A 10,908-nucleotide genomic window follows, 5' to 3' on the forward strand; every position below is an offset into this window, starting at 1 on the left:
CTCTGGTGCTTATGCCAGCTTTGATTTCTCGGTTCCCAAAGTAGGATTTTATTTTCTGAACTGAAGAATTGCCAATGTCTGGCTTTTTTTGGCAGAATGAATGCCATCCAGTTCCTTGCAATTCTTGTTACTGTCCTCTTTGTTTAATCTCCAACATTCTGTTCCCATTTGCAAGGCTTCTAACATGAGATGAAAGTTCTTGGTGGAAATGTTTCAGCTTATATTGAGGGGGACAGGCTTCCAGCTCCCGTGAAGTTTATGACCTCAACCACTGGTTCCCTGTCACTGGTTCCCCATTAGATACAGGCTGAGAGTGCTGTGCGGAGCTAAGAACTAGTTAACAGCAACACCCACTTCCTTAGGACAGAGGACTGAGAGGCCACAGACTGAGGCAGCTCTGCAAAACCCTTATTTAAATACCATTGAAGCTGGTCTATAAAGCAGAGGGTATTTTCTTTTAATACAGTATGCAATTGTGCAAGCTTGGAACACCTATCATAGAATCATAGAATAGTAGAGTTGGAAGGGGCCTACAAGGCCATCGAGTCCAACCCCCTGCTCAATGCAGGAATCCAAATCAAAGCATTCCCGACAGGTGGCTGTCCAGCTGCCTCTTGAAGGCCTCCAGTGTCGGAGAGCCCACTACCTCTCTAGGTCATTGGTTCCATTGTCGTATGGCTCTAACAGTTAGGAAGTTTTTCCTCATGTTCAGTCGAAATCTGGCTTCCTCCAACTTGAGCCCATTATTCCGTGTCCTGCACTCTGGGACCATCGAGAAGAGATCCCGGCCCTCTTCTATGTGACAACCTTTCATGTATTTGAAGAGTGCTCTCATATCTCCCCTCAGTCTTCTCTTCTCCAGGCTAAACATGCCCAGTTCTTTCAGTCTCTCCTCATAGGGCTTTGTTTCCAGTCCCCTGATCATCTTCATTGCCCTCCTCTGAACCCGTTCCGGTTTGTCTGCATCCTTTTGAAGTGTGGAGACCAGAACTGGACGCAGTATTCAAGATGAGGCCTAACCAGTGCTGAATAGAGGGGGACTAGTACTTCACGCAATTTGGAAACTATACATCTGTTAATGCAGCCTAATATAGCATTTGCCTTTTTTGCAGCCACATCACACTGTTGGCTCATATTCAGCTTGTGATCAACAACAATTCCAAAATCCTTCTCACATGTCGTACTGCTGAGCCAAGTATCCCCCATCTTATAACTGTGCATTTGGTTTCTTTTTCCTAAGTGTAGAACTTTGCATTTATCCCTGTTGAATTTCATTCTGTTGTTTTTAGCCCAATGCGCCAGCCTATCAAGGACCCTTTGGATTTTGTTTCTGTCTTCTACGGTATTAGCTATGCCCCCCAATTTTGTATCATCTGCAAATTTGATAAGCATTCCCTGCACCTCCTCATTCAAGTCATTAACAAAAATGTTGAAGAGCACTGGGCCCAGGACCGAGCCCTGTGGTACCCCACTCGTTACTTCCGCCCAGTTTGAGAAGGAACCATTGATAAACACTCTTTGAGTACGATTCTGGAGCCAACTGATCTGCCACTGGAGCCAGTCATGGATCTGCCACATCTATCTCTGGTTGTGGCTTCAAGGGGCAAATCCTCAGGGCTGAAGGATGCCACCTGAAGGAAGTGTCAGACAAATGCACCCTGCATTCATGGGGTCGGGGAGAGTTCCATGAAACTGGTTATGGGACTGAATCAGCTTGGTTGCCCTGATGGAGGATATTTATCAGCAGAAGGACATGGGGAGTGTGCCCTGTTACTCTTACTTAATCTCTCAGCGGCTTTTGATACCATTGATCTGACCACTCCTGAAAAAGTCCACCCTGGACCCATTGGTTTGTGACAACTATCACGCAGTCACAAATATTCCCTTTTTAAGGAAGGTGATCGAGAGGGTTGTGGCACAGCAATTGCAAATACTTTTGGATGAAACAGATTATCTTGACCCATTCCTGTCTGGATTCAGGCCTGGTTATGGGACTGAATTGGCCGTGGTTGCCCTGATGGTTAATCTTTATCAGGAGAAGGACAGGGGGAGTGCGACCCTGTTATTCTTACTTGATCTCTCAGTGGCTTTTTGATACCACTGACTATGATATCCTTCTGAGCCGACTTGGTGAGACGGGTGTCAGAGGCACTGTTTTACAGTGGTTCCGATCCTATCACCAGGGTCATTTTCAGAAAATAGCATTGGGTGACTGTCTTTTGGCCCCCTGGCAGTTGTGCTGTGGGGTGCTTCAGGGTATCATCTTGTCCCCCATGCTGTTTAACATCTATATGAAGCCCTTCGGAGGAGTCATCAGGAGATTTGGGGCAAGGTGTCAGCAGTACGCTGACAATGGCCAGCTCTATTTCTCTGTAACATGAATCGGGAGAGGCCGTGCAAGCCCTGGACCGCTGCCTGGACTCGGTGGTGGGCTGAATGAGGGCCAATAAACTGAGTCTGAATCCTAGCAAGAGAGACACGCTGTGTGTTGATGGTTCCTGAGTTCAGATAAATGGTCATTTGCCCACTTTGGATGGGGTCATACTCCCTCTGAAAGAGCAGGTTCGTAGTCTGGGGGTGCTCCTGGATCCATCTTTGTTGCTAGAGGCCCAGGTGACCTCCGTGGCTAGGAGTGCCTTTTACCAGCTTCGGTTGGTAAGACAGCTGCGGCCATTTCTGGACCAGGATAGCCTGACCACTGTTGTCCACGCACTGGTAACCTCTAAGCTGGATTACTGTAATGCGCTCTATGTGGGGCTGCCCTTGAGGTTGGTCTGGAAGCTGCAGGTGGTGCAAAATACAGTGGCGTGACTGCTCACTGGAGCAGGGTATCGCCAACATGTCACCCTGCTGCTGAAAGAATTGCACTGGCTGCCCATTTGCTACCGGGCCAAGTTCAAGGTTCTAGTTTTGGTGTACAAAGCCCTATACAGATTGGGACCAGGATACCTGAAAGACCGTGTTACCCCTTATATACCCAGTCGATCACTGCACTCTGCAGGTGAGGGCCTCCTGCAGATACCATCTTATCAGGAGGTCCGTTCCTCACAACATAGGAAATGGACCTTTAGTGCAGTGGCACCTAACCTGTGGAATTCCCGCCCTTTAAATATTAGAGGTATATGGGGGCCATCTCTGTTATCTTTTTGGTGCCTATTGAAGACCTTTCTCTTTCAACAAACCTTTTAAGTAGAGACCTTATCCCAGTCTGCATCTCTGTTGGAATTGCTTTTTAATATGCTTTAAAACCTTAAAAAAATATATGTTTTAACCTTTTTTTAAAAAAAAGTCTTCACAGCTTTTAAAAGAAATGTTTTTAAAGTTGTTTTGTTTTAATGTATTTTAATGTCTGTTTTTATGATGTTTTAAAGTGTTTTTAGTGCTTTTGTTTGCCGCCCTGGGCTGCTGCTGGGAGGAAGGGCGGGATATAAATCAAATAAATAAATAAATAAATAAAATTAAATGGAGGTGGATGGGATGAAGGTTTAACACAGTGCGATATCAAACAATAAGACATTACAAACAAAACCAGATAATTAACGATTAGTACAATAGTAACAGAAACATGAAGCCAAATAAAGCCATCCAAAGTGAGGCTCCTGGAGCTCCATAAACAGGTATGGATCTAGGAGGAGCCCCAGACTGCATACTTGGCTCTTTGCAACCTTAGCAGTGAAGAGGGAGAAGAGGGAATAGAATGGCTGTAGCTCAATGGCTGAGTGCACTTGCATGCAGAAGGTCTCAGATTAAATCCCCAGCAGCTCTAGGTAGGGCTGGGAGTTGCCGGAAAATTTGCCAGTCAGTGTGGATAATACTGAGCTAGATGGACCCAAATGGGTCTGGTTCAGGAAGGCAGTTTACAATGTAGGGGGGTGGCGAATCTTGTTCAGGCCAGCACCTGTTTCAGCCTTCCACCCACACTGACTGTCTTCCTGACCAAGACTACCTCCATCTTGTTTAGACTGAGTTTCAGTTTGTTAAACTCTCATCCATCCCAGAACGGCCTCCAAACACTTATTCAGGTTACCCATGGCCTCCACAGGATTAGTAGACGGAAAAGAGAGGTAGAGCTGTGTGTCATCTGCATGCTGATGCCAGCTTAGCCCAATCTTCCAAATGGTCTCTCCTTGTGGCTTCAGGTAGATATTGAAAAACATAAGAGATGAGATCAATCCCTGAGGCACCCCAAATGCCAATGGACATGGGGGTGGAACACAGAAGTCCCCTTGCACTACCTTCTGGAAACACCCCCCTCCCAGAAAGGACTAGAGCCACTCTAATACTGTGGCCCTGAATCCCACTCCAGAGAGGCAGTCTAGAAGGATACCTTGGTTGATGAAATCAAAAGTCATGGAGAGTCCAGGAAGACTCACAGGGATACAATCTGCCCCGCCCATCCCCAGGTGTAGGTCATCAACTAGGGCACAGATAGCCAAGGTGGTGCCCTCCAGATGTTGTGGGCTACAATACCCATCAGTCCCAGCCAGCATAGCCAATGGCAGTGATGATGAGAACAGCAGGCCTCCCTGGGGGCAGCATTCCATAAATAAGAGGCCATCACCAAAAATCCCTCTTTCTTGTCTTTGCTCTCCAAGTCACCCCCAAAAGAGGTTCGGAGGGTAGCGACATGGGAGAGGATTTTTTTGGTGGTGACCCCCTATTTATAGAATGCTCTGTCCAATGAGGGCCACCTGACAACAACATTGTTATCTTTTCAATGCCAGGTTAAAAACCTCCTCTAACGCGAGGCATTTGATGGTTTGTGGTGGGCTGTTTATAAATCTCTAATCTTTCATGGGCTATTCATTAATCTCTGATCTTTATCTTCTTTGCTGTTCTTGATTTTCTTACTTTTATGGATTGCTGTGGTTTAGTAATTCATGGGAAATTGTTGTTTGCATTGCATTGTTTTAAATTTTGCTGATCTTTTACTTTTAGAAGTCACCTTGGGCCTTCCTGAGAAAGGCGTCTGAGAAAAGTAATTAATAATAGTCTGCAACATCTGGAGTGTACCATGTTGACTACCCTTGCACTAGGGTGATCTGTGTGATTTCTGCCCCAAAACAAGGTTACAAGCTGGAGCCTGAAACAGATCCAAACTATTTGGGCTTTTTAAAGGATTGCATACAACTCAATGTTCACCGCTAAATCCCACAGGGGGAAATATACATTTGGTAAGTATTGGATGATGTGCCAAACCATGGCTCATGGTGTTCAGCTTCACCCAAAATTCCACCTCTGCTACAGACATAGAAAATTGAAGTTCACTTTTAATTAGTTTCAGCTGAGCTACACACTGAAAAGTTGTGATTGAACCACATCACATCTTGGCTTATATCCATCCTTAGTGACAGAAGGAGTGGCAGCCATCTTTGGATTTCAGGCTGCTTTCTAATTCTCAGGTTGTTGTTTCCCCAGGCCTCCTTATACCTCCTTCTTATTTATTTATTTATTTATTTATTGCACTTGTATACTGCCCCATAGCTGAAGCTATCTGGGTGGTTCACAGCAAACAGAAACATTAAAGCAAATATACAATTTAATATTTTAAAAACAATTTAAAACACAATTTTAAACTTTAAAACAATATAAAAACAATTTAAAATTTGGTTTCAAGTTGTGTTAGTTTTCATGGCTTTTTGAACTTGCTTTGTATTTACTTGCTTAAATTTTTATTAGAAGCCACCCAGACACCTTGTGCTATAGCGGAGTGGGGAAACACATACCATAAATAGATAAAAAGATAGACAAGTGCTCCCAGTTTGGCTCAATAAAGATGCACATTTGGAGAATAAATTCATGCTTAGTAAACAGCGGGGGTAGCCAACGTTGTTGGAGTCTAACTGCCGTCAGCCAGAACGACCAAAGGTCAGGGGTAACAGCGACTGTAGTCCATCAACATCTGGAGAGCATTATGTTCACTATACTCATATATAGGACACATTTTGACTGTGGCAATTGTTTCAGTTGCTTAAGGTTCTGTGCCCAACTTAACATTCTATAGAACTGCTCTCTGAGGCAAATGGAAGTCGTAGTACAAAATATCTGGAGAACATCACAATGGCCGTCTGGGTATATCTGATAGAGTTTTGACTGGTTCACTTGTTTTAGGTTCTGTGCACCATTTAACATCTTACAGTTCATCCTTCCCCCAACCTGGTGCCCTCCAGATGTGTCACACTACAACTCTCATCATTAACCCCAGTCACAACTTCTTGCTGGCTCGGGCTGTTGGGAGTTGTAGTCCAAAACATTTGGAGGGCACCAGTTTGGGGAACACTGTTCTATAGATCTTACACAGTTTTTGCTTTGTGCTGTAATTTGTCTGTTGCTCCAACACCCAAGGAATACTTGAGACACAATTTTTGAAGAACCTGTATTCCAAATCAACCAAATTAACTGAACTGCACCAAAATCCAACTGTCCAGGCAGGTGAACTTACCTCTGGTGTCCTCTCTCTCTCTCTCTCTCTCTCTCTCTCTCTCTCTCTCTCTCTCTCTCTCTCTCTCTCTCTCTCTCTCTCTCTCTCTCTCACACACACACACACACACACACACACACACACACACATAAGCACACTTAGGCATACTCATTTGCACTTCACCCTACCATGCATGCTGTTCCTGCAAAACAGCAGACCAGCTTGGAGGTAAAGACCAGTAAAGCCTGATTTTCCTTCCCACTGTGATCCTAACTCAGAGAAACTATATTGTAGGGCTCCTGGGTCCCTTCAGGAAACTCTAGGCATAGAGATCCTAGCATAAGGTCCTGGTTCTGACTGCTACACGTGCACATGACATTGAACGCTGCAAGATCCTCTCCAGGCACAGGATAGGTAAAAACTTTGCAATCTTTATTTTCTTTCTATTTTCATAATGCCATTGCTTTATTTTCCAGTTAGAGATTAGGGTCTCTTATATCTTTAGATTAGGAGTACAAATGTGTCAGGATATTAGATTGAGCATTGTTGTTGTTGTTATGTGCCTCCAAGTCGACTACGACTTATGGCGACCCTATGAATCAGCGACCTCCAAGAGCATCTGTCATGGACCACCCTGTTCAGATCTTGTAAGTTCAGGTCTGTGGTTTCCTTTATGGAATCAATCCATCTCTTGTTTGGCCTTCCTCTTTTTCTACTCCCTTCTCTTTTTCCAAGCATTATTATATTTTCTAGTGAATCATGTCTTCCCATGATGTGTCCAAAGTATGATAACCTCAGTTTCATTAGATTGAGCATTGGTTTTTACTAAATCCCACCTTTAACCTTGGTGCACTGCATTATTGTGGAATTATTTTGCATAATAAACATTCTTGCTCTTTACATATAAGTGGCCTAATAGTGCTTTCATGGGTGTCCGAACTGTTTAAACACATTTTCGGAACAGCACGGGATTGACACCTGCAAACGTTCCCACCTCTCAGAATCGTGTTTAGGGTCATGTGTGAACAAGACTTTTCTCTTCTCCCAGGCATTTTAGCATGTGTTTTTAAATTACTTTTTAAAAAATGTGCTTTTAAATTTGTATATTTGTTTTTAATGCGTTTAATTGTTGTAAACAGCCCAGAGAGCTTCGGCTATGGGGCGGTATACAATTATTATTATTATTATTATTATTATTATTATTATTAGTAGTAGTAGTAGTAGTAGTAGTAGTAGTAGTAGTGGTAGTAGTAGTATCAGCAGCAGCAGCAGCATTATTATTATTGTTTGTTTGTTTGTTTGTTTGTTTGTTTGTTTAATTTGTATCCCGCCCTTCCTCCCAGCAGGAGCCCAGGGCGGCAAACAAAAGCACGAAAAACACTTTAAAACATCATAAAAACAGATCTTAAAATACATTAAAACAAAACAGCTTTAAAAACATTTTTTTTAAAAAAAAACTTTTAAAAAGAGTTAAAAACATTATTAAAAAACATATTAAGCAAATGCAATAAATAAATAAATAAACATCCTTGTAACAAGGACAGGTCCATTACAGCTAACTATAGCCTCCATGTTCAGTGGCAGTATACCTCTGTATCAGAGCCACCAATTTGTAAATGAGGCTCAGGGGCTCCTGCTATCTATAGGAAGCAGCCTTACACAGAGTCAGCCCATTGGTCCTTCTAGCCCAATGTTTCCTGCCCTGACTGGCAGCAGTTCCCTTGCCTGGGTTTCAAGCAGGGAAAGACATGGGGGATTGAACCTGAGGCCTTCTGCATGCACAGCAGGTGCTGTGCCACTGAGCTACAGCCATCCTCTCCCTCTTTTCCCTCTTCACTTATTCACTTCCTTTCTTCTCCGCTCTCTTTTGCTTCCCATGCTTCATGCGTTCTGCCTCCAGGTGGGACTCCCCCAGTTGTTCCATCCATTCTGGTTAAGCCCGTGGTTGGTCGACATCCAACAGCAGTGTCACTTCTGGTCAGCAGTGGCCTTGCCAGAGTGGAATGAGGGCACGGGGTGGCACACTCCCATACCTTGCGGAACGCCTCTCCCGCTATGAACCTACCCGCTCACTACATTCAACATCTAAGGCCCTCCTCCGAGTCCCGACCCATAGGGAAGCTCGGAGGGCTGTTACTAGATCTAGGGCCTTTTCAGTAGTGGCCCCCGAATTGTGGAACAGTCTCCCTGATGAGGTGCGCCTGGCGCCTACTCTTCTATCTTTTCGGTGCCAGGTTAAAACCTTTTTATTCTCCCAGGCATTTTAATTGCTTAATGTTAAGTTAATTTTATATCAAGTTGTTAAACGCTTAAGCTGTCTGTTTTAGGGCTTTTATCTGATTTCTTTTTTACTGTATTGTATTTTATTCCTTGCTGTGAACCGCCCAGAGAGCCATAGGCTAGGGGCGGTATAGAAATGGAATGAAATAAAATAAATAAATAAATAAATAAATCTCCTGCCCACAGGATTCATACTTACATATGCATTCTTGAAGTACATGAAAGGCTGTCACACAGAGGAAGGCCAGATCTCTTCTCAATCGTCCCAGAGTGCAGGACACGGAATAATAGGCTCAAGTTGCAGGAAGCCACAGTTCGACTGGACATCAGGAAAAACTTCGTAACTGTTAGATCCATATGACAATGGAACCAATTACCTAGAGAGGTAGTGGGTTCTCCATCTGTTGGGAATGCTTTGATTTGGATTCCTGCATTGAGCAGGGGGTTGGACTCAATGGCCTTGTAGGCCCCTTCCAACTCTACTATTCTATGATTCTATGATATGCTTCACCTGATTCTTGTTCAGCATTCAGGGTCCTGCAGCTGAACATGTGAAATGAAAAGTGTTTCTGTTTGATGCAAAGCAACAGCTTTGCCTAGGCAGTTTGAGGAGTGATGGTCTTTTGATACATGCAGATCATAACTTGATACTGCAGGCACCAAGCAGCTAAGATGTTTGCACAACCAGTCCAATGTCTGCATGCTTATTTTTTTATTTCTTTGTTTGTATTTCTGCATTTGTGCTTCACCTTGCATGGTTCCGAGTGTAGAACTGAGGTGGTGCTCACCTAGGGTTGCCAGGTCTCCGGTTTTCTGCCGGAGTCTCCAGCAAAAGTGGGCCGTCTCCGGCCTCCAGCCATATTTGGTGTGAAGAGGCTGATCTCCGGCTTTTGGACGTCCCCCTCAGGCACGCATGCGTGATTGACACGCATGGCTGCTGGGTGGGAGGAGTGGCCGCGATGGGCGTTTCTGGCTGCGGTTTGCATCGCGGCCGATAGAGCAGTTTGGAATCTCGTTTGGAAGCAGAAGGCTGCTGGGTGGCAGGAGCTGGAGCAGGTTGGACTGCGGCTGATTGCAGAGAGAGAGAGAGAGAGAGAGAGAGGCCTGAGAGAGAGAGAGAGAGAGGCCTGAGAGGCCTGAGAGAGAGGGGGGGGGGCTGAGAGAGAGAGAGAGAGAGAGAGAGAGAGGCCTGAGAGATGGGGCTCAGCAGTCTCTGGCCATCACCACACCTTGGGGGAGGAAATTCCATCACACACACACACACACTCTCACACCCTGGGCCCCCCCTCTTCCTTTTCTGATTGTGGAAAGCTGGTGGTTCCATGTCTGCCACTGCTCCTTGGATTGTTGAAAACCAAATGTTTAAATAAGCAAAATGTATAGCAGGATGAGGTTGCCATGTGATTTTTCCAGCTGGGTTTGTGTGTGTATGGAACTTCAGCAGGTGAACAGGCCCGTCCCCTCATCTCTGTGACAATGAAAGTTCTACGTCTTGAATTTCTGGCTGCCACCCAAAGAAAGCTGGCAGCCCCGGGAACAGGTGGGTGCAGAGTGGGTCTTAAAATAAAGAAAGAATCTTGCAGATGGAAGGCAGGGAAAACCAGGCCAGGTTCCCCAGGAACAATGTCTGTTTCCTAATCCCTGTCCCTGATAAATCACAGTTTCCATTTTAAGCATCACTTGTGTTGGAATTGTGGAAATGCAACTCGATTTGGGTGTTTCCATGTCTGGAGGGAGACAGAGAGGAGACCTCCAGGTTGCTAGGCTGTGCCTTTCCTTTGGTCATATGCTCATCTTCCTTCCTGAAAACTGATACCTCTTAGGAATGCTGACCACACCTTCCAACTCTCTCCTTCCTGCTTCTTCGCTGTCTCTTGAAGAGAAGAGATGTCTTTGCTTTGTCTCTCTCACCTGCAGCGTGAGGGCAAAGGCCTTGTCAGGTCCTTGAACCTCCAATGCAGGTAGTTTACTAGAACTAGAATCCCTTTCCTATCTATTGTGTATTTCCTTCAATGAAGCAAGCTGTTCCTTATTTTACTAAGTCTGAATCCTCAGTTATTGCTGCAGCGTAAAAGTCTGCTACTTCACAGGGAAAGTCTCTCTCTCTCACTCTCTCTCACACACACACATACACACACACACACACACACACACACACATCAGCGCTGGCTCTGCTCTTGATCCCAAACCTAACTCTGCTAACAAGT

This window comes from Rhineura floridana, chromosome 2 (assembly GCF_030035675.1).
Source record: "Rhineura floridana isolate rRhiFlo1 chromosome 2, rRhiFlo1.hap2, whole genome shotgun sequence".
NCBI classification, from domain to species: Eukaryota; Metazoa; Chordata; class Lepidosauria; order Squamata; family Rhineuridae; genus Rhineura; species Rhineura floridana.